Source organism: Anoplophora glabripennis, unplaced genomic scaffold (assembly GCF_000390285.2).
Source record: "Anoplophora glabripennis isolate ALB-LARVAE unplaced genomic scaffold, Agla_2.0 scaffold47, whole genome shotgun sequence".
NCBI lineage: Eukaryota > Metazoa > Arthropoda > Insecta > Coleoptera > Cerambycidae > Anoplophora > Anoplophora glabripennis.
Window position 1 is genome coordinate 1,260,086 of NW_019416342.1, and position 26,847 is coordinate 1,286,932.

Here is a 26,847-nt window from a genome sequence, read left to right on the forward strand (position 1 = left end):
CATTTATTTTCTGCGTACGCCACTGATGTCGAGCTTCCTAAAATTTGCTTTTTAAATGAATAAGGTGTCCATGGGTCGCGGAATTCGCGGATGAGTCACGTCATGAAATACTTTCATGATTTGGTTTGTCGTATCAATTTACGGGTAAATTACCCAAGTGAGATTTAACGTGCCATCTTGTTTAACTGATAACAATTAAATTCGTTGATATTCCCGTGGTTCACGTCTTTTAATGACATCTAATTGGTACAATCAACACCTATACGCCGTTTTCTTTTTATTTACTCAGAAGAGGCCATGAGCGTTTGACAGTTTTCTCTTTGTAAATGTTGTTCTGAAAAGAGGTTATATTATCTGACACTGATATCAGGAATGGACTTATCAGATCGTAAGTTATGACATAATTTATTTCGTTCTGATACAGTTGCGATATTATGTAATCGATATGTACATATAGGTTTTTCGGTAACAGTATGCTGATATAATTAATGTCACATTATTGAGGCGTTGCTAAATGTAAATGGTGGTTTATTAATCAAAACAAGCAAAAGTATATATTTAAAAATTACAGGACAAAATAAGTAGATAATTATAATATAAGCATACTACTGTACAATAAATAAAGAAAACAAATAAATAAAAAAATAAATAAACAGCAAAGAGGAAAAAAGCAAAACCTATATCTAATATTGAAAATTATTGAAGTAATCCGATTCAATTCTTAACAAATCATTAAAATTACAATGAAATAAATCACACTGATCTGCTATTTGGTTATAATTATTAGCCATTAAATACACAGGAGATTTTACAAGCACATTTGTTCTAGCATTTCGACAATAAAACAGTGAATCCTCACGAGATCCAGGTCTCGGAACACGTATATTAAAAAGATAGATTAAAGCCTGAGAATCAACCATGCCATGAAACAATTTAAATAAAAAAGAGAAACTTGCAACCACCCTTCTAGTATTCAGCGACTGCATACAAAATCTTTGTAACAGTAATTGGTGGTTGTATCCCCTGTCAGAATAAAATTTGTCAACACGAAAAGACAGGAATTTGAGAAAACGCCGCTGTATTCTTTCCAAGTGGTTACTGTATATCCGATAACATGGGTGCCAAATAAGGCTACAATATTCGAGTTTCGAACGTACCAATGAATAGTATAGACTCTTCAATGCACCCATATCGGTAAAAGATTTTGTACTTCTTATAACAAAGCCTAGCATACTATAAGCGGATTTAATACTTGAATTAATATGACCAGCAAAAGACAATCTGCTGTCAAACATTATATCAAGATCCTTAATGTTCTGAAAACGAGTTAAAGGTGACATACCTATATTATAATCAAATATGAGGGGCTGATTTTTAAGAGTAAACGTACACACTTTGCATTTTTTTTGTGTTAACAGGTAAATAATTGTCAGTACACCATATATAAACATGATCCACAAGGTCTTGCAATAACAAACAATCAGCCACAGATGATATATTCAAGAACAATTTCAAGTCGTCGGCAAACATAAGATGATTTGACTTTAATGTTAGAGATAACAAATAATATAAAAAGGAGTGTCCCCAAGTTAGAGCCTTGAGGTACTCCCGATGCCGCATTAAGTATTCGATTTGAAACCATTATAAGAGACATACATCATTCGATGATATAGAAGAATTGAAAAGGCGGAGTAACCTATCACTGAAACCATACCGTTCCAACTTACGTAGCAATATACTATGATTAACCTTGTCAAAGGCCTTTGAGAAGTATGTGTAAATGACATCAACTTGCCCTTTGTCATCAACATAGTTCGCCGTATACTGGGTAAACTCGGCTAGATTAGATAAAGTTGAACGTTTCGGAAAAATGCTGATTTGGTGATATGTACGACTTTAAGTTATCTAATATTTGTTTATACAGACTCATCTCAAAGACCTTCGCAATGTTAGACAATATGGCAATAGGACGATAATAAAGAAGATATTCTTAAATTGAATGTACAATATCTCAAAACGTCTCAAATGAAGACATACAGGGTGATTCACAAACGGTGACCAAAAATGAAACCTCGTATTATTGTTTGGTGAATTTTAAAGGGAGTCTTTCGTATAAAGATTTTATCTAGGACACTTTTTAAATAATTTAAAAACTAGTTAAATAATTTGAAATTGGGAACAAGTATTTATGTAAATATTGTTCAAAATCTGAGGGCTTTTCCTAAAATTAACATGCTCCAATGGCGGAGATACAGGGTACCGGTGGCATATTTTTCTAAATAAAATAGTACGCCACTGCTACATATTCACGTTACGTTAATCAATTCGTACCTACAGTAACGACGTCGGTTTACTTTGAAGCATCCTGTATCATCACCGAAGGTGCCTAACAAACAAATACCGTACGATATTCTATGCTGCTCTCAAGGCAATGTAACTCATGTGACATTGTGTTTGTCGACGCCTGTTTGGAAAATTAATATAAATATTAACAACCGGCGCACTTCAAAAGAGTTTATAATAACCAGTAGCGAGTCTAAAATCATCGCTCCAGTGATTGCCGATGTAAACAAAATAAAGTTATTCGGTGCAATCTTCGCACACACCCGCCTCAGTTTATTTATGATAAGGTTGCGTTTATAGAAGGTTAATTGGAAATTGGTTACAAAGTAGGTAAATGAGAACTCGCGTTCTGTTCAGTATTCAGAATTTATAATTTAAAAAACAACGAGATTGATTTATTTATGACTGTGAATGATGTAAGGTTTACTTTGTATTTATAGACTTTTTTTTGTTTATAGATATGTATAAACAGAGCTGTTGCTTACTTGTTTTAAGCGACTCCTCTTGTCGAAATAAACATTTTTTTTTCTTATAAAGATTCCTAAAAGCTCCTCTATATATGACATAAGACCACAATGTAGGTATTTTCGTGATAACAGTCCAAAATACAGATTTGAAATTTGGTAAACGTTACTCATTACTAGAGCTGTCGTAATTGGCCGCGCACCAAAAGCGTGGCATAGTTGCCATCGGTTCCACAATCTGGATGGGATCCCTTATAGATCGCATCATCAGTCGCATAATCCGTTATAGATCGCATCAACATGTTTCTACCCTTGTTTCAGCCAAACTTATTCGAGGCGGTGATAAAATATGTTAATCTGAAGAGAGTCCGACATCTACTGGTGAAATATTTGAATAATTAAATAATCTACTTGCAAACTGGTCCGACATGGTAATTTCCACTCGGGATTGTATATTTATTCCAGTAGGAATAAAATGTCTTATTATTTACTATAAATAGTAGGTGAATTGAGTCTTCTGGTTTTCGCCAGTTTTTTATACGTGTCTTGTGTGTGCACTCTTTAATACTTACTACTTTATGTTTATTAATAATTTATATTAGACGTTTTTATACATATACAACTATGTATATACTGAATTACATTATTGTTTATATCGTTATTTAACTTCAATTTTCCCTATGACCACATGCACTTGAAATAACACATATTGAGTGCCGCTTTGTTGGACAAATTTACTACTGATAAAGCTGAGATGCTGACTTGAGTACATAATTTATTACTCCTTGCTTATTTTAATTAATTAAAAAAAAATAAAAGCCTTATACTTATACATGTATTTCCTTATCGTGATGATACGACGCAAAACAGCTGAATCGTTCGTCGGTTGTCTCGCCTATGACACACTGATGAGGACTAATAAGTCCGAAACCGGTCTGTGCTTGGTGGGTTAACCTGACGAACGATCCTAGCTGTTGCATTAGGTGTTGTGGGTATAATTCAATGCCGGTAGGGGCATATTGCCCTCGGAGTAGTTGTTTCTCGCAACACCGGCAATTAAAACTTACAATTAGCAGCAGAGTCTAGATGAAAATCAGTGTAACAAACAAATAGATTCAATTTTATCATAATTATGTACTGTTGAGAAGTTAGAGCATAATGATTGACTTTTATCTACGATTAACTGTAAAAGAAGAACTTTTTTCGACAATTAAAATCAAGGTTGAAACCCTTCAGACCCGTGTAAATTCTGAGACCATTTTTTAGTTTTTTTGTCAAATTTTGCATGTAAGACTATGAGGAAAGTCCACTGGAAGAAAATCCACGGTGGCAAGTATGAAGACTATATCCAAGAGCTTTTTGGAGTTGTTTTAAGAACTTGTTGTTTCTTTGACGGGTAGAATGAGCCCTGAAAATTTGTCGCAATGCCACTATTATACCTTGTATAACTAGCCTACAATTTGAGAAAAATAGATGCAGTTGTTGAACCAACCCGTTGCTCAATTTTAGAATGTAAGTACTTTATAAAATATAATGAGGATAATAATGGTGTTTTAGTAGGATTAGAATGCAATGAGTTCAATGCTGACGTCGCTGATTAGACTTTACTGTTCCAAAAAGCAAGTGATTAACATTTTCTAGTGTTACAGTAGTTTGCCATTAACAATTTCCAGCAAACTCAAACCTTGATGTGTACTCCGCTGAAAACATAAATCCGACTTCCTTGTAGCAACGCAGTAACACCTGAACTACTCATTCTCATACATATGCAAGTCGATAAACACTATTGGAAAAGTTCCGCGCGCAGTGACATTAATATAGAGAGGACAGATGTCCACTCCACAACCCGACCAAACTGGTTGCCAATACTGCTTCGGGGCTCAAATACCTTCTTACTTAGAGATAACCGATCGACTGGTCTTCATTTAATCCTGTACACCACGTGACTGGTAGTTTCTTTATTTCTAAAGTTGGTGATTATGGACCAGATTTCGCTCTCAGGCTATGCCCCCATAACTGGGCCTGAAAGTAGATGTATTTTATTCAAATTTACGACCGCGCTACTGGAACGACGAACGGTGCAGTGATGCGAGATTTATAAACAAGCATATCGAGATGTTGTTGATGTACTGGGCGATTTGATGCTTCTGAAAATATTCAAATTTAATTTATTCTTGAAATAAATTCGTAAATATAAAGTTTTTTGAAATATTGTCAGATGTAACAAGTTTTTGTGAAATTTTCCAAAATTTATTAAGTTAAATGTGCTTTAAGTTTTTTAAATAACTTCAAAATGTCTGATCAGGCAAGTATTTATAGATGAATGCTTGAACTGCCTTACAAACATAGTACTGTGGATTGATCACATCTAGAATTTCGACTTTATTGTATAATTCTGATTTTAGGAAGAGGTCAAGTCTCTGTCAAACTTTTTCGTACGGATTTCGAAAAATTTAAAAGTGATGCTTGACTTATTGCTTAATCTACATTCAGTCCTGAAGTATTATTGAAACTTTTATTAGATATTATTATTTGAACTGTATTTTACCGAAGTTCCTAAAGTTCTTCTAAACAGGTAGCAAAACCAGTTCACTACTGATAATGATAATCTTATTGTACATTTTCTCGTTAGATTTTCACTAAAACTGATCCTCATTCTATAAGTATTATGTAGTTGTGGGCAGCTTACATTCAGTAATCTTTATTATTTCACATGCTGTTTATAACAGGTAATAAATTTACTTAATCCCGCAATATTTTTCGATTAGAGATGTTCTTTAAAGCGTTCTACTCGGAACTGATGATCTGATCGTTATCCCGAAAAGCAAAAAATATACAATTTGGATCCCTAAAAATATACCTGTTATTGCAGTTTTAAGATAGTTGTTTAAAAATTTAAGAATAGTAAATTGAACACCTGGAAAACCAGGCAAACATTTTATGGACGCTGCCGCGAAGGTAGTCTTTCCTAAATTTGTTTTTAACCCTTCCTATTTAAATACACTAATTCTGTGTGCAAGTTATTTTCATTTGTTTGTAACAGATATAACTACCAAGAAACATAACAGAAACAAAAATCATTCGTTAAAATATACAAATTTGAATATAGCATGGGATACATTAGAATTTAGAATACGTATTCGAAAATAGATACGTGCACTGCTAAAAATACACGAATAAGATTGATAAGTAACCAGGGAAATGTTTAAAATTCTGTCAATTTAAATCCGCATTATTCGGGTCACACTAACAATAAAAGAACCAAGTCTGTTTACTCACCTTACCTCTTGAGACAGAAAAGTTATGGAAATGAACATGATCCGGAATGTAACATAAAGAAATAAACCAGTGACTATTTTTGAATTTTTGATAATGTTGTGTGTTACCAAACACCAATCCAACATATTGGTGTTTTGACAACACTGTCTATATGTAGGTATTATTTTCATCTGTATATACATTTTAGATGTCAAATTGATTACATCATTTTAGCAAATTCGTGAATTTAGGCACAAAAAAAAGTTGTCTGTAGGTACTTTTCATGCGACATAGGTTATGCGTAGTATTTTTGCCCCCTGATCACTAATTCGGTGTCAGAATTGAACTATCACATCACAGGAATTTCTTAACCTCAAAAAACAGGTCAAAAATCCACGGTCAGAATCAATGTTTTTTTTTTCTAACCTCAAAAAAAACGGATCCGTTAAGGTCAGATATCGCGAATTTTCAAAAAATAATAGATTCGCGCCAAATTTGGGATATGTGGGTTTTCGGGGTCGCTGATCACAAATCCGAGATCAGATGTACAAAATTCGTTTTTAAAAATTGAACCAATTACCTATGTACTTTATTACGTGAGATTAGGCAGAAAACCCGTGAACAGATTTTTTACAGAAAAAAGAACAAGATACAGCCGAAAAATAGAAGGTTAAAACATGATTGGGTACTCAGCTTATAAAATAAACAAAAATATTACAAACTGAATTTTGTAATTCTGACATCGAATTCGTAATCAGCGACACCGAAAACCCTCGTAGGTATACCAAATTTGACGCGAATGTGATCAGCGACCCCGAAAAACCCCCTATACCAAATTTGCTGCGATTCTGTTATTTTTTGAAAATTTGGTCGGCCATCTTGGATCCGCCATCTTGAATTTTGCAAAATTGACGTCGGATCCGTGATCAGCGACCTCAAAAACCCTTGTATACCAAATTTGGGGCGAATCTGTTATTTTTGAAAAATTCGTACTATTTATCTGTCCTTAATTGACCCGTTTTTTTTGAGGTTAGAAAAAAACCATCAAATCTGACCGCGGATTCACGTTCGGCGGGGTCTTAACCATATAAATGAACATTAGAATATAGAAAACACTTTTGTATTTTTCCTAACACTTTTTCGTAAATTTTTGCTATTTGCTACCTGTTTTTTGAGGTTACGAAATTCCTGTGATGTGATAGCTCAATTCTGACACCGAATTCGTGATCAGGAAGCAAAAATACTACGGATAACCTATGTCGCATGAAAAGTACATACAACTTCTTTTTTGTGTAAGTTGCCTAAATTCACAAATTTGTTAAAATGAAGTAATTTAATTTGATTTAAAATGTATATACACATGAAAACAATACTTATTTCGGAATATATCTCATATATTCATAGGAACTTCTGTACCATTGTGATAAATTCTATTTGCAATTAAAGTTTGGGACACTTATTCAGAGACACCCTGTATCAATTTATACAACGTTTTCGTTCTTAATGGACTAGAAACAAAAAAAAACTAAAGTACAGACGGTAGGGAACGAATGTAGAAAGTATATTTTCAATTTGGTATGAAGTACTTATGTCATAACTATTTTAATTGCCAAAAAACTTTATTTATTTTTACATAACAAAATTTCACATTCTTGAGACTAAGGTGGCCAAAATAAGTGTATGTGAAAAATTACCAAATTACTGTCTAGCAATTTTTGTAGGAAAATAAATACAAAAGAATCAACAAAATCCTGAATAGCTCTATAAATACAAGTAAATAGTGAAATACAAACAGCTAACTGATACTAGTATCAGGATTTATATATTTTCACTTTTATTTAAAAAGCCCTTGATTATGTTGTGTGATAGATAATCTTCTAGGTACGAAGTACGAAGATTAATGTTTCTAATTTTTTCGAGTGCTGTGGGGATTTTCCAAAAAGGGCTTATTGCACAAGAATACTGGACATTAAATCTCCTTTCCGCACGATCTGGTATTTCCGTCTTAGGTCATTAGGTGATAATCTTTATTTCCGGATTAAAACAAGTAACACACCATAAAGTACCAGCCATGGCGAGCGTCATGCTGTCTACTAAGAGAAACTTTAGAATAGAGGTCATCCACATTCAACATAATGACATAATTTGTACATAATATCCGTACTTGATGGTATTTAAGTTTATTTAAATTCATGCTTGCGCAATTCGTTGTTTACTGCATCGGCGTAAAATTGCTTTCTACAGGGTGAACAGCCAAATTCAATTTAAAAAGCTGACAAAAAACAAGTGGTGAATGCAAATGTGTGAATTATTTTGGAAAGGCTTTATTAATCTCATAAAAATGTGTTTAAGATTTTATTACACCCACAGGTACCTACACTCGGTTGTTTGTTTATGGAGTAATATACATACCCTTATTTAAATGATTATTTCGTACAATTAACCACAGAAATGTGTTTTATAGATGCGCAAATATTTTCCTTTTGTGAAAACATACCATTATAAATTCTGAGTAATAATAAACAGTTTCTTGGATCATTATCATAAACTTAAAAGACCTTTAAATATGTAAGTACTTCATACTATCATAATACAGTTCCAGTTTTCTTAAAAAAAAAACACTCAAATAAATCATTTATGCATTTAAACTATCTTAGATTTTATTCCGTAAATTAAAACATAAACAAACAGTGGAATAATATCAAATCAGATTGTTACACATGCCGAGCGATTGTCAGCAAGTCACCGACAATAGCGGTTCTATTTTCTAACGATTACACAAAAGACTTTAGTCAAGTAATGAATTCAATTGTTATTTATCTTTTATTATTGTGCGACTGTGCGTTTAATGAGGTATATTAAATATTTTTATGTGGTTTCAGATTGATAGGCAATTAAATTGAAATAAATGTAAACAATATTGTATATTATGTGTTCGTTTTAATATAAAGCGGTTATATAAAACAAAAACGAGTAACATGATTTGCGAATTTACAAAGAACAGCTCAAAGCTGACCACGGTAATCTTGGACAGGTTGTTGAATTTTTGTTACTGTACCGTTTTCGGCTGTTCCTTAAAAATATTTTTTGAAGTTTAACACCCTGTATCTTTTTAACGAACGTCTTAGACAAAAACTTTATAGGAAAGACCCCTTAAAATTCACCAAAGAATACGAGGTTACATTTTTGGTCACCATTTGTGAATCACCCTGTATAATAACAATCAGTGACAGTAATTAAAAACCCCAGGCGAGGAGTGAAAAAAATAAAATATAGTGTTTTTTAAGATAACTCCAAAGGGATTAGAGGTAGAAAAAAAAGTTTTTCTTAAAAAGCATAAAATTTTTGCATATAAATGATCTATTGGCTTTTTCTTTTGCTATTAAAATTGACAGAGTTAAAGAGGCTAAAAGTTAACAGATGATACCTACGAGAAATAAAGAAAAATGAATCGATTTTAAGTTTTTTTTTCAATCTATTCTAAAAAATCTTCTATATCCCTAACTGTGTTAATTTTAATAGTAGAAGAGAAAATCAAGAGATCATTTTTATAAAATTTACTTTACAACTTTTTAATCTAATTGTAGGTGTAGGGCCCTAGCGTTTTCTGACGTTACTAACGAAATTGTGTTAGTTTGGGTGTGTCGACAACAATGTGACATTTGAATAAATTTTGTACACACCAATGACTTAACAAAAGGTTAATAACAGTAAGAATGAGACAAAAACTCTGTTAACATTAGGCAAATTCCAAAATTTGTACACGTTACGGAAAAATCTGATTAAGTGGGTATAAAATATAGTAATTTTAGGCTAAATTCTCAAAAGACAAAAATACTAATTACTTGCACCACCTAAACAGCTAGAGGCCTTTTATACATATGCATGAATATACTTTATGATACGTAACAATTAAATTATAGGTACTTTTGACGAAGTAGACGTGTGACTGACTGAGTAACAGTTCATAAATGTTTCCAAGGCTCTTTGTTTAGAATATCAAATAATAATGGTAAAAGTGAACTCGGTTTATTATTTATGTCAAGTTCAATAAAGCACCAAAGAAACGAGAACATGCTAATTGAGGACGAAATTAAAAAATTACCATAAAGAATTGGACAAATGATTTCGAATCATCATTAGTCTTCTCAAGCTGAAATTGCTTTTGAGATTAACTGATATTACACTTATTGGCGAAATTAATACAGGGCCTTGGGTATATATTAACTCAAATTAGGTATGTTTTTTACATTCCTACAGGGTGTCAGCTTATTCAAAGTCTAAAATTTTACTACATACTTATAAAGTGATATCCTTGCAATATCATGAATTTTAAGTACTATATGTAGGTATTCCCTTACAAAATTTTAACGAGCCATCATTAAAAACTTTTATTTTTATTTAAAACCAAAGGTTTATACGTAAAAAACAGTATGTGTGAATATATACAGGTACCATAAGCACTAGGGTGGCCCAAAAAAAAACGAATATTTTTTTTTCGTGTCTCTTGTGAAAATATGTTAGTTTATCATGTTTTAAGAGCCCCCTCAAAAAATCAGTTAAAAAAAAAATTTTTTAGAGGTAGCTCAAGATTTTTAAAAATTTCCAAAATCGCCAAAAATTGAATTCTTTTTTTTTATTTTTTTTTTGTCGTAAGCTGATTTTTTGGGGAGGGCTTTTAAAACATGATAAATTAACATATTTTCACAAGAGACACGAAAAAAAATATTCCTTTTTTTTTGGGCCACCCTAATAAGCACATATACAAGATGCATTTCAAAGTAAACAAGACTTGGAATGGAGAAATATATAAAGAAGGCATTATAAAAACTATTTGGAAAATTGTAAATATGAATATTTTTTAAATATAATAAAATATGTTTGACTTTAAATTAATTATTACTTTGCCCCATTAATACCTCCAATTTGTACAGATATTCCATATAAACAAATAATGTTTACGCTCTTTTTCATTAATAATAATTGAAATTACTTGTACAAATATGTATTGTTAAAAGAAGAGTTTACAAGCTGCAACATAACGCTGTTTATTTTCAGGAAAGACTATAAATCCTGTTTTAGCAGGATGTTTTTTACTCAACGTTCATTGGAAACGTTTTCGCCAGATCTCTATTTTCACGGATTTTCCAGTGTTATTTATTTATCTACAGTTGATTACTCCACTTACCAAATAACTTTCGAAAAAAAAAACAGTAAATATGCAAAATGGAGTATTTGCATGTATCCTATAAACTAAATCGTGCACAAATTGTGTTCTTATAATTTAACACCACTTTATTTAGCTGTCTTGAAAAATTTCCTAGGTCTCCTATTTGGGAAATGCGAACGTAGCTAATTGTATCTCCAAATATTTAAGTGGGGCGGCCTTTGGTCATGCTAAGTAGGTAAACATCGAAAATTTTCCATCGCGTATTATGTAAAATAATTATCGCAGGCAAATACACTTGCACGATCTTCAGAGGTCTTACATTTACACCTAATCGTCAAAAATCTATGCCAGATGGCTGCTACTTGTAAATTAACTGTTAACTTTAATATTGTGTACCGTTATCATTACTAATACTTAACATTACCTTCACTCATCCAAAGTTCACTTTTACTTTTGGACTTTTTATGTATATTAAATTCCACGAGGTAACGCGCTTATAAATTTATAATTAGTTACACAGCCAGAATGATTTGGATGTTGCTAGATTCGTTTCTATCTTGATAACTATTTAGATATAAAGTTTTAATGAATACAAGAACCAGTGTATTATTTATTTAAGATTTCAATATACATTCTACTGTCATATCTGATAACTGATATTTTTTATAAGGTATTTAAGGTATAAATTTAATCAATGATGAACATGGAAAATAGTTGTTAATTCTATAGTTATTACAAAGAATAGTTTATCGTACTGAATTTTTCACTATATTCGACAAATTTATTTTAATTTTTAAACGAATGTGCACATAATGATTGAACATATAAAGTTTAATATTACAGATTTCATCTTTGTATAGTAGTTTTGTAGAGCATAAAATGTTGTCACCGCCGTTCTTGGTGGTGAAAATTCGAAATATTTGGAATTATTCAATTTTCGTGGCTGAAAACATACATAGATGTTGTATTTTTGAAACTGAGAGTTGCACGAAACTAAATTTGTACAGGACATAGCTAATACAATGCGAAACATCGCCTTAAAGTTAAAAATGTTGTCACCGCCATTCTTGGTGGTGAAAATTCGAAATATTTGGAATTATTCAAATTTCGTGGCTGAAAACATACATAGATATTGTATTTTTGAAACCGAGAGAGTTGCACGAAACTAAATTTGTGCGAAAGCACGCAATAACGGCCTTAGGTATGCCGATATCGCCTTATAAAACACTGTTTTCGAGAAACGTTTGACACGTTGAACTAAAACAACAACATAACTCATTCTTTAATGGATTCATTAAAATACCAAACCTGTAATAAACCTGTAATTAAATATTCAAAATCCAGAGACTTGCACCTATCTGCTCGGGTCCCCTTCGTATCTGTAGATTTTTAAGTGGTACTTAAAGTAGTTTCACTTGCGTACGAAGACTGTCGTTCGAGAAACTAAGATTAAAGGATCATTTTTAAGGACAAATTAAATCTCCCAGTACCCAAAGAAGATATGTTAGTAGTAATCTACTTCTGTAGCACTATTGACTACCGTTTATACAGAAAATATCACTTAACCTCAATTTGGATATCACACATGACTAACACATTGTATTTGAAATATTGTATACATATAATTGCGTTAAATAAATACTAATACAATCTCAAAATTTCATAGATTATCTACGAAGAATTCTTAATATTATAGCTTTTGCTACCACATTACTGTTACATAACACTTTTCAAATGCTTTTCAACAAATTTTCTATAAATTGTCTTTGGGTAGATCACCATCAGATGTAAATATAAACTGTAGAATTTAATAGGACCGTATTATTAAATTTTGCAGCAATAAAAGTAATACATTTTTTGTGAAATTATATGAAAAAACTTTTAATGTATCTATTACAATTATGACAATTACACAAAATAGGACCACAATGATATAGTAATTATTTACAAGGAATTTTTTCCGTGCGACTATACTCATTGAATAACACATAAAAAAGCATAGTACTAACATTTTGGGGATGAAATTAATATCAAAACTGTTTGTCAAACTTCAGAATTAGCTGCAAACTTGTAATACTGTCTAATAATACTTATGTTATCCAACTTTACCTTCTTGGTATGTAAATAGATAGACAGCTTTGTAATTCTCATATATCTTTTTATCTGTTGCTAGCCTTCGGAAACAGTCTGTTAATATATTTAAATTAACATAAACCTTTCCGAGTGTTAAAATCGACTCTTATATGGTTCTTAGTCCGCAACTCCGATCTACTTATGATGTCATAAAATCGCATTAATATTTATGGAAGACATTGACAAACCTTAGTTGTTGATTTGTATTCCGGAACTGGCTCTTTAGCCAGCTAAATAATTTGTAAAATTCAGAGCATCGTCGAGAAGAATAAGTAATTTCGTGATCCTCATTCGCAAAATGAAACCTTGTGTTCTTTGATCTACTTTGGAGGTAGCTCCTTTGATTATTTTATAACAAAATACCTTGAACCAATGCCAGAGGCCCAGAGAGAGTAAATGGTTTTCAAAATAAATATTTAAAATTAAACAAATGTGAATGGGGAAAACTAATCGCTCATAACATTATCGCGGCCGATAATCTAAAGACCTGTGTCGAGTTTCATTTGGATCTGATTGACTGTTATTGGAGTTGTAGAAACGCCTTGTATATTTTGGTGCAATGACCGAACGTATCGCGAACCTGTCTGATTTTTGCTGTCAAGTGTTGAACTAGATAAGTCCATTGCTTCCTTAAAAGTGTTAATGTTTACCGGATTTAATTGATTCTCGCAACAACGGTCACCACAGTGCAGAAAAGTCAATTTTGCGAAACGTGGAATTGCTTTTTCATCGAGTTCTTCATAGGAAAGGTAAATCTTACTTTTAAACAACAATTAATGTGTCGTTACTGAAATAACAAGTTGAATTTTAAACACCGTAGTTTTTTGCACACTGAAGATACAACACAAAGCATATGTGAGAGTGGTGCGTTGAGTCAACTCTTGTCTTTTTAATAATTTTTCTTTAACGAAAGTCATTTTATTTATTGTAAGCGTTTATATTGAAATTAGAACAGCCTGTAAGCGATATCCCTTGTCCTGATTGTTTTGAAACATTTACTTCGTCTATGTAGGTTGAAGTGTTTTCACTAGTAGATTTTTTATGAACTGTTGAATCCTCCAAAGTGGTTCAATTATCTAAAAATCCGCTTCCAACGCTTGATGTATTTTTGCCAACAACTGATTTATGGACTTCTTATTGTAGCCTTCAGCTACCTCTGAAGATTTCCATCCACCATGCATTTTTAAAGTTGTGATATCAGCTCCTGAAAATATGTATCTATAGTGTAGCTGAAGTTCTACGGAAACAATGTCCATGTCCGGTATGTTCGTGAGCATCCTTCAATTTGAGGAACGCAGCGACTTGTTTTGGAATATTTTCCCAAATGTATGAATTCCTATTAATTGGTTATGTACTTTGCCATTTGATTATTTAAAAAAATCTGTTACTTTCTCTTTGTGTAGGTCTTGCGGTACTATTTTCGATAAATGTCTAAATATTCGCTTACAATAAAGCATCTTTTTTTCTTTGTTTTTGTAATTGGTAGAGTGATCAGCAATCTATTTCCCATATCTTCAATTTTTATTTGAAGCACCTAATTCATCATCATCACATTGACACGCCCCAGATATGGCAAAAATCATTGCCACCTAAAATAATAATAGTCAGTATATTTGGGTGTTAAAATTTGACAGTGACGTATTTCACCACGTCTCATTATTTATTGTGTATTGATACAAAAAGTTCCGCTCATTAAACTGCAATATCTCGTTCGACCACGTGCTTGGGAAAATAAGAATTTCAAATATCTCGGCAAGAACGTTAGCTTCCATTTATAAAACAAGCGAATTTGTGCGTACGCAGTAGTAAGAGGAAAGGATTCTGAGCAATCGTAAAAAGACCAGCTAGGTAGGTTCTCAGCGGAAAAAATCTACGCCCATGACCACAAACATGTTGCCTGCAAGTCTGTCAGATTCCTCCAGCTTGCCTCGAGAGGGCCACACGTGATCGGCTCGGGCACACCTGTGTGCAGAGCTCACGGCTATCAGGAGAATAGAATCAAATCATCGCGATGCATTGGCGGAGATACCATCTCACTGTCCCTTTTTACTACCGTCGCTGGTTGGCGGCTGGTTTGTAAACGTCGAAGTCTTTTGCGAAAACTTAGAGATAATTATCTTACTGTATCTTGCTTTAACATATGAGTTTGCATTTATAAAGGGCGCTTCTAAGTTATTGTCCATAAATTCGGGAGTTTAGTCAGTTTTTTCCGAAAGATTTTAGTAAACTAAAGATCTAAAGCCACAGTTTTCCGAATTACAGATTGTTGAAATGATAAAAAAAAGAACGAAACGCGTTTTCATTGTTGATCAATATTTTAAAAATTATAAAGATTTGGCAGCTACTGTTCGAAATTTTCGTACAAAATATGGTCGGAATAGCGATCTACCTTCATCAACTGTGAAGATATTAATTGAAAAATTCCAGGAGACTGGTGATCTTGGACACTATGGCCATCCTTCAACAAGTCGTTCAACACAAAACATCAAAGCAGTTCGAGAGAGTGTTGCTGAGAGTCCAGGAATATCAATTCGGCACCGTGGTCACGAACTGGACATTTCAAGAAGCGTATTTTCACGAAATAATTGCATCTTCACTCTTACAAAGTTGAATCGACTCAAGAAGTGAAGTCAACTGACCACGTAGAGCGAAGACAGTTCGTTGAATGGATTATGGTACATCAAGTGGATGCTAATTTTTCGAACAAATCATCTTCAGGGCTGAGGTTCAATTGGCTTCATTAATCGACAAAATTGCCCCATTTGGGATTCAGAAAATCCACGGATGATTATTATTGAGAAACACATCCATCCAGAACGTGCCACTATTTGGTGCGGATTTTGGACTGGAGGCATCATCGGCATCATTTTCTGAAAATGCGGCTGGTCAGGCAATAACAGTTAATGGTGCTTGCTATCACGACATGATAATCTAGTTTTTTTGTGCTTAAATTGCAAGATATGGATGTAGACGACATGTGGTTTCAACAAGACGGTGCCACATGCCATACAGACCAAGAAACAATTCAGTTGTTGCATGAGTCATTTCCTGGTTGTGTAATTTCCCGTTTTGGTGGTCAGAATTTTTTCTTTGAGGTTTTTTGAAGTCTAAAGTTTATGCTAGCTAACAAGCTCACGATCACTCACGTCTTGAAGGAGGAAATTGAGCACTAAGCACTGTAGCAACCAAATTCAGTCGCATTTATATAAAACGCTCGTGGAAAATTTCGACAAAAGTATGCGTATTTGTTAGCAAAGCTGTGGAGGCCATTTGCCTGATATGCTATTCCATACATACTGTATACTTATATAACCCTATACTGTACACTTTATGAATCAATAATAAATTTACAATTTTGAATTAAAAACCTGTTTTCTATCAAAATATGTTTTGATAGAAATTTGAAACACCATTTAGAATTATTCATTTCAAAAATAAAAAATGTTAATGGTTACACTGCAATTAAAATTTTAATATATTATCATTGTAAGTACGTTTTCCAATTCATTTTCATGTTTCGATAACTATTAGGTACATTATATTAAATCAAGTTCAGCAGCCAACTTTTTCTTTCACCAATGACATAGCTACAAGTCAAGATGTAATGTTAAACCTTTACAGTAGAGAGTCACCTTCATAAAATTTTTAAAGGATTAAACTATTTTTTGATCGCTTTAAAAGTTGTCACTACTTTTTTAATGCTCTCTCACTGCAACCATACAACGTAACTACGCCACTGCAGAAAACTAGTGATTACATTGAATATGGTTTAGTTAAATACCCTATATAATTCTAAAATACCCAGATAAACCATTGTTTCATCTCGGCGTTTAGTTTTTAATTCGACGCCCTTCTTGGTTCTTTTTTAATATGCCGAGACATTACAATACAAACTTTTTATTAGATTATTCCTAGTAATAATAAAGCTTATTAGGAACATTAAGTTAGATGATAACATTACCAAAACAGTAACTGAATCAGAAGTGGATCGAATACAATATTGATCGTGTGAGGTCCATCAATATTTTTTTAATACACTGGTCAACCGAATTCTGGCAATGTTATCGATTCCATGAAAATCAATCAATAGTTAAAATAGATGCGTCCTAATCATCTCTAATTATTTACTCGTGTCAATTATTTTTATTCCTCTTTGTAATTGCGTATTTATGGCACTGTAAGGAAAAGGGAATTAAGTTAATTTTACACAAAGAAAACAGATAATCGTTCACGACTGTGCTACGTTTCGAAAAAGTTCTCTGTCATTAATTGATTACCATTAATAATAATAATAACCAATTAAAACAGCTGAGTTTGCCATTTTTACTTGAAAATGAAACAACAGACGTCTATTTGATTACATAGAATTTCAATATTTACTTTTTGTTATTTTTATTAGTACCTTCACATTTTGTCAAGAAAGAGATGTATCGACATTTTATTTTAAACTTTAACATTCTCCATTCTAGAAACGTTCTTAGATTTGGACAAAGTAAGCTTCTTCTTCACCCTGTACCATGTACCATAAACCCTTATACACTTAAATACAATAAGAAGACCTAGAAAGAAGTGAAAAAAATCGCCATTACCAATTTACGTGCCGGGTTTTCAAATGTATATCTGTGATTTTCTGTTTTATTACGCCTCGTTTCATGGTTTTATTTTATTATATAGTTTTATATCTCCGAGAGAACATTAGGATCGGTATGGTAGTTAATAATTGGTATTCAGACCATAAATGCGTTCGTTAATGATAATAAAAATAAAAGGATAATTACATTAATTTTTTTATGAGACGTGGCGGCCCATTGTTGAGGGATCTTAAAATCGTTAAAATATTGTTTTAATCAACATAAAAATTTTTAATTGCGAAGCACGCAAGAAACACCGCGATGATTCTCACGTATATCCATCAATGTAAGAGAGGGAATGCGCATGTTGTAACCGAAAGCAAAAAAAACGTATACAAGCCATTAATTAAGAAAAACAAACAAAACGCGGCGGAATCGGTAAGCAGCAAGAAGCTGCAAATACAATGCAGAGGCGTATATAGAACCCAAACCTATGTGATCCTCAACCAGGCAGGCGGTAATTAAAATTACTTCTTCTGTTACTATTTTGATAGGCCCCATACTTTTTCCATTACTTTGGTACTAAATTTTAGGTAGCTAAATCAATTAAGCAAGGAAATAATGGAGCAAAACTCTCAGATTTAAAACACATTGCAACTATTCTTTGTCAAAAAATACTGAAAGACATTTCCTGAATCACTTTTTTTGGAAAAAACATAAGTTATTGCAAATAATCAAATATTATTGAAAGCAATTAAAGGAAAAATCAAGAACTACTAAAATATTTTGCATATACCCCTTATTTTTCAGTGCCTCCAAAATTAAGCAAAGTGCCTCTTCTAATCTCCCACTCTTGATCGTTTATCCAAGAATCCCCTGTTGTAAGTAGCCTGTTCTGAGCTCGAGATAAAGATCCCATCTGGAGATATTATTATGGGCCATAGATCGACTGTGAATAAAACAATGGGACAACCTGAATAAGCAAGGGTAACCTGATATTTCAATTAATTTTAAAACAACAGCCCATGATTTATGTTTTTGACTTAGCAGCGATGGGAGATATGCCTCAGAATGGGCTCCTGTTGTTACAAATAACATGTTGTCTCTATCCAGCGCTATATAATCCGAGAGTCCAATAAGGATAAATATACTGATGCGGGAAATATATAGACTGCGTATGAGCATAGGCGGCCGTAGGAGAATTTCATCTGGGCGCTTTGAAGAGCTGTACCAAATACCAATAAGATTTAAAATGGAATAATATTATAATGTTTGGTTATGTTTTTATCGTTATCTGGAATTCTTTAATCGAGTTATTACAACATATTTAATATAATATATTTTATTTGATGCAAGCTAAGTGAAGTGTAAGGTAAGAAAAATAGTAGCAACTCATCATACAAGTTCGATCTAGTATATAGTTGCTATTACTCTCTCATCACATCAAGTGGGGGGGGGGCAATGGTTTTAGAGGCTCCAAACTGAGTTTTTTACACTTTTTTGCTTTTGGTACTGCGAGAACAGTACCTACCACTATCTACTACCAAAGCCTTTGCAAAAGTACAGACCTATGCACGGTTTATCTCCGAAGAGTACTTGATTTGGATCTACTCGAATTTTGTATAAGTCTTCTAAGAGTACGCCTAAGATTTGGGAAGCTTCTAGGAGCTTGGTGCATCCCGTGGGATTTTAACAGTGGGTTCAATAACTCTGACGTGGTTGGGTTACTATATCTAAGGTCTAAATCGGGAGCAAGGTGCTCGTTAAAATTTGTGAAAACTTTTAACAACGATGCCCGCTTCATTTTTGAACGTTTGGCCTGTCCGGATTTTACTCATCGTTAGAATATACTTACCTCGGACAGACAACAGCTGCTCTTCCTCAGTCTAATTAGAGAAACTCTTTTTTCTCAAAATTCAAAACCGGTGGTTTTAATTTTATTAGTTTCTAGAAGCTGTTGAAAATCATGTGCGCTTTGGAGACAGATTACTGGCATTCAAATGAGATGCTGTTTTTGTCTACCTACATACCTAATCATATGCAATAAGAAACTATTTGTTGAATATTTTTCGGACCAAGAAATATTTATCACCTTCCACATACCTTAAATCAAGTGTTTTTACTTCTTTGTACCTCCGACACTGGACATACATTTTCTTTAGAAAGCCAGTGGTGCCTAGGCGTCTGTAATTCAACCAGGTGTGTTTTAAAATCTCATGCAGCTTCTTTTTCTCCTGTTGTTTAAGTTCTGGTAGTAAATATCGGTGCTTTTAGTGCCAAAGGGTTAATCTTTATTTATTTTTTGATGTCAGGATTCGTAATTTATTATTTTTTTATACTGTAACTCTTAGACGTATATAATTAAAGTCATAAATTTAAGAAATTTCAACACGCTTCATTTTATTTTTGTTTTACATACACCAGACACGTTTGGCGTGTTTTCAGTTGCTACTAATTAAACTTCGCAAAATTTTAGAAGGTATTTCTGGAAGATGTGATATTGCTGTGCCTACGGCAAAATGGAAGTCGGATTTCAGGTCGTAATTGATACATAATTAAATAAACAGGAATGTTTATTTCTGGACTGAGTTAAACATATCCCAAAAACTCTTTAAAATAAATTATTTTGGGAAAAGGTTATAATTTCAGTCTAATAAATATCATATCTACTTCAAAAGTTTTAAATAGTCTAGGTATTTCATATATGCCTTGAAGTAATGTGGAAATACTTTATAAATTGTAGCGAATTTCAGTTACTCTTCATCTGTCTACCTAGTCAACAGTCAATACCAAACATTTACAATTTTAAACCGTAAATAATTCCAAAGGCCTTCTTGATGATTGCTGAGCTTTGTGTTGACACTTGACAGATGTTTTTTTACGCTTTATTCGACATTCTTTGTAACGCTTACATCAAGGATGCTGCGCTTACAAAGGTAACGTTAACATAACACCTAACATTCAAGGACTAATTTCGACGGCCAATCTCTTTTAACAGGGTTCAAAACGTTCTGTATTTTGATAACCCAAAGTTTAAATGTATGCCACTTATACACGCTACGTCTAGGAATGTAAATATACCAAAGCACTGTTTTCAGTACCATAGGAATTAAACTGAAGTGCAGGTACCTTCGCAAACATGATACTTGAAATGTGAAATATACAGGGCGTTAGAAGTTAATCCTGCCTTAATTTTAACAGACTACAGAATACATTAAAATAAACAAAAAAACCTTATATGACATGGGTCCTAAACTCAACCATTTCCGAGAAAAAATTATCAAAATCTCCATCTTAATGTACAAAAGTTTGATTAATTAAGGAATATTGACACAACCGCGTGCATAGAATACCATAAAATACAATGTTTATCACTTTTTTCGATACATTTTATTTTATTTATTTAAAAACTGGAAAACAAATGTCTTGAAATGTACTAAATGTTTCACAGTAGTAGTTATTTACATTTTTTCCGTAGGACAAGTCTGCCGCGTGCACACGCGTATGCACCAGCTGTGTGGCGTAAGGTTAAGCGCTGTTGTCACGTGATGAAACTCCCCAATATTAATACTCGGTGTATTTTGAAAACTGTAAATCTTACACCCCTGTAATATACAACTTTTTTGTTCAATTATGATTACTCTGTCTCATGCTGAAGTAACGGCAGTCAAACTTCTTACACCCTGTATAAGAATTTCTTTAAAAATCGATTTTATTCGTTGCTAAAGGTTGTCCCAAAATTCTCGCAAGAAGTAATTTTTATAGAAAACACAGGTTTTTAATAAAAGATGTACATTTTTTATTGATTGAATTGGTTCGATGATGTCTGTAGAAATTTTGTACTATTCCTGGATCCTTCACCATTTTTGTCAATATTTTTCATGACATTCCACGGTCATTAATTTAAATTCATTGAAGTTCGTTTTCTTTATATCTTTCGACGCAAAAATGAAAAAATCTCAATAGTCATCGTTATAAAAATTAATTTATATACACGCTTTGAAGTGAGATTTAACATAGCAAATTAAATCATAAAGTAGATTGTTGAATTTATAAACCTATTCATTATTTACGACAATTTAAAATGGTGTGATTGAGTAACGACACCACAGCTATTATATATCTTACTACTATAATTACTGTAACCGTAGTAATAGTGATTTAATTTTTAAATTGACGCGCAAATGTGAAACGTTGTTTACGTCAGATTTGCCATTATATCATACCCACATCCGCGACATTCAGCAAGAGGCTTATATTTTTTTCGATGTTCAAAATGAACGAACTGAGCAAGTGGTTGCCAAAGAAATAAATGGGTAAAATATATTCTATTCATAACAGTATTTGTACAGGGCGAGTGAGATTTAATATCCTGTGTGGGAGTAGGTGATAACACTCTTTTGAAATACATAAGCGATTGCAATGTTGGTTCTTTAAACAATTACAAGACTTATACAGGGTGTAAAAGGTTTGACTGCCATTACTTCAGCATGACATAGAGTAATAATAAATGAACAAAAAAGTTGTATATTACAGAGGTGTAAGATTAACAGTTTTCAAAATACAGCGAGTATTAATATTGGAGAGTTTCATCACAACGTGACAACAGCGCTTTTCCTGCTGATGCACACCACGTGTGCACGTGGCAGACTTGTCCTACGAAACAAATGTAAACAACTATTATTGTGAAACATTTAGTAAATTTCAAGTCAATTGTTTTCCAGTTTTTAAATAAATAAAAAATATATCGATGTTGTAGTACGAAGATAGTGTTGAGCTTAAATTTTAGCTCGAATTTTAGTAATTATGAATCTCTTAAAACAGGAACTTAACTTTTAATCAAATTATGAATTTGAAAAATATGTACATAATTAAAGTACCCAAAGATTCACGTCGTCCAAATAATCATACGTATTAAAAATAATTTAGGTTCTTACCAAAATTCAGTAATTTTTAAACGCACGACACCTTCGAATCCAATTTGAATGAATTTTATCGAATTTTATATTTATTACAACGCTAATTATTTTTTAGAATTAAGCATAAAGTGATAAACATTGTATTTTATGGTATTCTGTGCACGCAGTTAAGTTGGAGATTGTGATAATTTTTTAGGGAAGTTTAGGACCCATGGCACATAAGGTTTTTTTTGTTTATTTTAATGTATTATTATGTTAAAATTAAGGCAGTCGAACTTCTAACACCCTATATACCATTAGACACTGATATTTTGCCCAAAAACTTTTTTTTGGGACGATGTGTTTTAGTGGCACACCACAAGTATACCTTTACAAAAAAATTTTCTTAAAATATTTCCGTTTTTTTTTCAGACTCTTTACCAATAAAAAAATACATAAGTCAACAAACAAAAGACTGTTTCAGGTATTCTTGACCATCGACTGGGAATTAAATGAATTTCTTTTATTTTTCACCTTCATTGATTTATTTCAATAAGAAATTATACTGAAAAACGCAGCCAATGTCTTTCTATCACGGGTGTCGAATGCGGTTAATTCCAGGAAAGTGACGCAGAGGTCTTTTTGGAATTCTGTCTCAACAAATATCGTACGGATTGTATATGTTAATCGAGATTTTATCAAAATGTGTCTTTTTATAAAGAAAAATTAATTTTTCGTTCGAATTACAGCATATTATTGTCATTGCTTTATATCGAAGAATAAACAAGTTGCAAAGGCATTAAAATTAATTAAATTACTTGGGAAAAAATTGAATGGTATTCCTATACAAGCAGTTCGAGATTTTTGAAACAACAAAGAGTATGACTTGTGAAGTAGACAGAGTAAGATTATAATTTAGCACCTGTTATTTTCCTATTCTACCATATCTTCTTCCTAAAGAGTTACTAGACTGAGGTTTAAAATGATCCTTAGAGACTTCCAGTGGTTTTGCTCAGAGGGTATGCAGGTAATACCGAAGAAATTCTGCTATTGTTTTCAAGCCTTGTCGTAATCCTGATCTTTTCTATTTAACACGAACCTCTAAGGTACTTATTTTGAAAATACTGCTTAGGACGTAAAAACAATTTGCAAAAAATAAGTAATATGTTTGTAACTTATGATATGACGAACCAAATCACGAAAGTATATCGTGACTCATCAGTTTTGCAAGATTTTTTTATATACAAAGCAAGTTTTGGTAAGCTCAATTACTTGCAGTAAAGACTGATTATTTTTAAATTCCTTGAACAACATATTGCAATAAAACTAGGAATAACAATACAATAATCATTTTATTTACTTGCTATTTTAGGTAGACCATTTCTTAACTGCAGAGTTTTAGTTTCTTTGATCTTTTTAAGCACAAAAGCACATAATGTTTATTGTCACTCATACATCTCTTAAGTTAACTGACGTTGATCGATCAAAACTGCGCTAACATCTGAATTATGTATGGGAAGAAAGAATTACGAAATTGGTATACTTCTAGATAAATATATCTTCCATTGGATCAAAGTATTCCGCTGTTTGTTGACGTATTTTTAGTAAACCAAATCAACGATTTTTTCCTTTCATCGATACTTGCAAGATACTTGTTCACACTCTGTACATATGAGCGCAGACATTTATAATTAGCTTGTTAAATCCGGTTTACGATTAGACTGAAAAAAGTCAGTTGTCACTTCATCGGGACCATTTCTGCTAACTCATCTGGATATAATAGGTCGATTTAATCAATTCGGGACGTAAATTATACAATAATGGCTTAAAATTATTTGGAGCTACCGAAAACGCCAACAAAAACTAATTTATGGTTTCTGCACAATGTTTTAATAGTTTAATCGTACTTGGCGTGTATACGTGATATGCTCGAATTGGTTTAAGGTATTTAGTCATCGTAATTAAATACGTTTTTAATACCTGCTCCGCTAATGGCTGCCTATTTCGGTTTAATCATGATCGCATTATGAAAATAAAGAGATACGTGTTTATTTGCGTTGAGATAGAGGAACCCAGTGCTCAAGAGACAAGTTATTTGCCTCTTCCTTTGTTGAATAGTATAGTTTTTTTATACTAAAAACCTTGTTATTAACATTAATGAGTTTTAGATTTATTGCAGATGTAATTTCATACAACGAATATAATTGTTAGGCAACTGTTTTAGCTGATCTAATGAAGAAACTGAATAAAGTTAGAGGCTTACTTATCAAATTGCATTTTCCAATCGTTTACATTTACGTTTTGATGATACTACTAGGGTAAAATAAAAGATATAAAAACACATAAATTACTATCAAAATCTACTTATTTAATATTTAACAAATAATCGCTCGTCTTTAAGTAAAAAACTCGCATTTTGGCAGCTTTAAACAATGTATATGCAACAAATTCTAGTTCATTAAACAGTTCCTAATAATGATGTTCCTTTCTTATAAAATACTTAAGCGCAAGAACATTTCTGGGTTCAAATCGACATATAATTACGCTGGTTAGTGTTCTAGCTTTAGGTTTGAAGATAAACATGCTTCGTTAACGACTAGCGATTAGTGATTATTATATATTTTCTTTGGTTAAGTACAAAATGTCCATTAGCAAAATCCAACCCTTTTGATGGTTCAGATTACAAATTAATCTCGAAAAATGTGGTGTCAACACCAAAGTTTAGACGTACCTTTGTTGAAAGTAATCCCCATGAAATGAAAGGAATTAAAATAATTGTGTGATAGTTGTCCTAATGATAAAACATTATCATGAGCAGTGTTTGGCAAAAAAATTTTTCTCAATGAATTCATTTAAAAAATGTAATTTGAAAAATAAATTGTACATGTAGCTGATAAGTGCTTAATATTGCTGATAATTTGACTGAAGTGTTGAAGATACAAGTAGATAAATTAGTAAAATTATACATTTTATTGACACTAAAATGTAATTATTTTTTTATTGACCATTTCTGTTAGTATACTACTGTCTTATTAATTTTAATTTTCAGAAATTTATTACATAACGATAGTTTGCAAGCTAATTTATGTCTACACTTACTTTTACAAAAAAATAAAAAATAAATACTTAATAATAGCACACCTATATCTATTATGCAAATGCCTTAATTAATATCAAATTTGATATGTAGGGGGAAAAGAATATGGCCTATCTGGTGACAGTAATTTCATTATTGCCAAATTACCACTTTTTCAGATATAACATTTAGGAAAATTTATGTTTACTTCGAATACTGAGTGTTCCTACTTATTTGAATAAAACATTTTCTTATGATTGAGATGAAATAACGTTTAATAATAACCTATCTCTGTTATTAGCCAAAAGAATAGATCATAAGCATACTAATGTGATAGAAAAAGAGAACTACTTCCCTGGTAATTGGGTCTTTGTTTAACACATTGGACTGCGTCAAACCTAATATCACCATAATCATAAGTAAAGTTCCAAATAAATTATATACGATATAAAAAATAACGTATTTTATTACATCTGAAATATTAGCAAACTGCCAACAATGCAATTCCTTCCATCAAATCGACTATGTCAAATTTAACATACTTAAAACAATCCATATAAAAGTTACAGGGGGTATACCTATTACAAAAGAACACCTTGTACTTCCTAAGTGATTGAGAATTGAAAAGAAGCAGAAACTTTATTACTCAAAATGATTCTACTTGTGTTTAATAATGTGTCTATTTCCAAATAAGTTCAGACATATCCACTGTCTGTCACTAAAGATTTTCCGCGAATATTGAATATACACGGACAAGCGACTGCTGATGGGAAATTGCTTTTTGGTCGCTATCAAAAGGAATATGACTAATTCCTTGAATTGTAAGTGGATGGTGGATTCTGAGATCAAATAACAACCAATGGAGTATCACCATACTTGCCGAAATCTTACATATTGATTTGCAAGCTGCCCCAGGAGTTGTTATTGGTTTAAC

At 32.3% G+C, this 26,847-nt stretch overlaps 1 protein-coding gene across 1 annotated transcript in view; it reads left to right on the forward strand.

Annotated features, from left to right (window-relative positions):
• The window catches only part of LOC108906407 (protein decapentaplegic), a 62,268-nt gene that overhangs the window by 9,147 nt on the left and 26,274 nt on the right, over positions 1-26,847 (forward strand). The window lies entirely within an intron of this gene.